This window comes from Eleutherodactylus coqui, chromosome 7 (assembly GCF_035609145.1).
Source record: "Eleutherodactylus coqui strain aEleCoq1 chromosome 7, aEleCoq1.hap1, whole genome shotgun sequence".
Lineage (NCBI taxonomy): Eukaryota > Metazoa > Chordata > Amphibia > Anura > Eleutherodactylidae > Eleutherodactylus > Eleutherodactylus coqui.
In genome coordinates, this window is record NC_089843.1 from 201576549 (window position 1) to 201578232 (window position 1684).

At 46.2% G+C, this 1684-nt stretch overlaps 1 non-coding gene across 1 annotated transcript; it reads right to left on the minus strand.

The window, feature by feature from the left end:
- Positions 1-743: 743 nt before the first annotated feature.
- LOC136574017 (U2 spliceosomal RNA) lies at positions 744-929 on the minus strand. Its single transcript, XR_010786194.1, has one exon. It is a non-coding gene; the product is annotated as a U2 spliceosomal RNA (small nuclear RNA).
- Positions 930-1684: the final 755 nt, after the last annotated feature.

Sequence of the window (1684 nt, forward strand, 5' to 3'; positions counted from 1 at the left end):
TTGCTCCATCTCTAAACGTTGGCCTGGATCTTCATGGACGAATACTGCCCATCCCACGTGGAGCGTGTATCTCAGCCCGCGTGGAGTGCTGCAGTCCAATGAGGTATTCCGTGCTACATAGCAAGCCTTGGGCCTGTGTGATTGGGGGTCCGCTGCTGTCTGTCCACTCTGAAGCGCGCATCCGGGGCCGGCCGCTTTTCGACTACCAGCGACTGCAGGTCACACACACAGGCTGGTTGGAATGGCCTAGCATTATCCTGATCTGGAGGTGTAACTTGAAGCTGCGGGGCCCGAGTACAAAGTCTGGAACTGGGCCCCCAAACTATAAAGCTTCATTGATAGCATTGGTTTACAATGTGGGGAAGAGAGACTTTATGGGCCCCCTGGGGCTCCGGGCCCCCTGCACATACACCCATGACCCGAATACGTGGAGCATACAGACGCAGGCTGCCAGGATACGCTGTGCCTGCCCGATGTTTCCAACTTGGCTATTAGCGCAGCGGTAGGTACGAACTATAGAGTGCGGCTGCCATATGAACTGGTGTGTGTGTTGTTTTGCTTCCAGTTGTACCTGTGCTGTGCACACTCTGGCAGACGCAGCTGCTCAGTGGATACAATGTTGCGAGCAGACGGGCTGAGTGTCAATCAAAGTGCTTGGGTGGTGGTAGCAGCAGCCGCCACAGCTGCGCTGCACCTCTTGCTCGTCAGTTTTGTTTTTCTGCTTTTGGAAACTGCTGTAGGAAAGGGGGTGCACCGGTCCTGGAGGTACTGCAATACCAGGTCAATGCGTGGAGTGGACAGAGCAAGCTCTTTTTCCAGCTCCCTGTTCTAAAAATCCATTTAATATATGGTCCCCAGATAGGGGACGTATCAGATATTAAACTGATAAGAACAGATTTTTTTTTAAGTTAACATCCCCAACTAGTGGGGTGACTTTATTTTAACAACAAGAGTTTACATTTCATCAGAAAAGAAAGCATTAAGAACATTTTAAAACATAAAAATGTTCTAAAACGAAAACTCTTATAAAAATACATGTTACGTAAACATAAAATGGGCACTTGGTGGCATCACAATATGGAACTCCACTCACTTAAAAGCCATTTTCTAGATAAAATAGGAAAGTTTTTCTTATCTATTAAAAAGTAGTCATACATTTCGCTAAAACAAATAGATAAAACGTCCTGCACTGTTAAAATCTCATGCTTAAACAGTAAAATGTTTCGGGCCTTCCATAGAGCCGCCTTCACGCAGTTGATGATCTTCCATGCCATTATCTTCTCGGTCTGCGTGGGGCACTCCAGACATCCATACAGCACGGTCTCCATCTTTATTCCTTTGATCCGGGTGATTTTCTTTACCAGAGGGCTTATTTCAGTCCATATAATTTTTGTAAAGTAACAAGTCCACATTAGATGTTGTACAGTCTCCTCTTCTTGACATCCTGGTCTTGGGCATGCGGCAGAGTTGGTCAGCCCTCTTCGATGCTGGAATGCCCGGCATGGAAGACACTCGTGAACGCAGCTCCAGGCAAGGTCCTTCTGTGCATTAAAAAGAGAAGTATCGTTAACAGCTCTCCATATTTCTTTTGTTTTCTGTTCATTAAAATTGCTTGCAGGCGCCATAAAACCACTTTCCTTAATATCCTTATAAGTTCTTTTACTATTTAAAAGGTATTGCACCG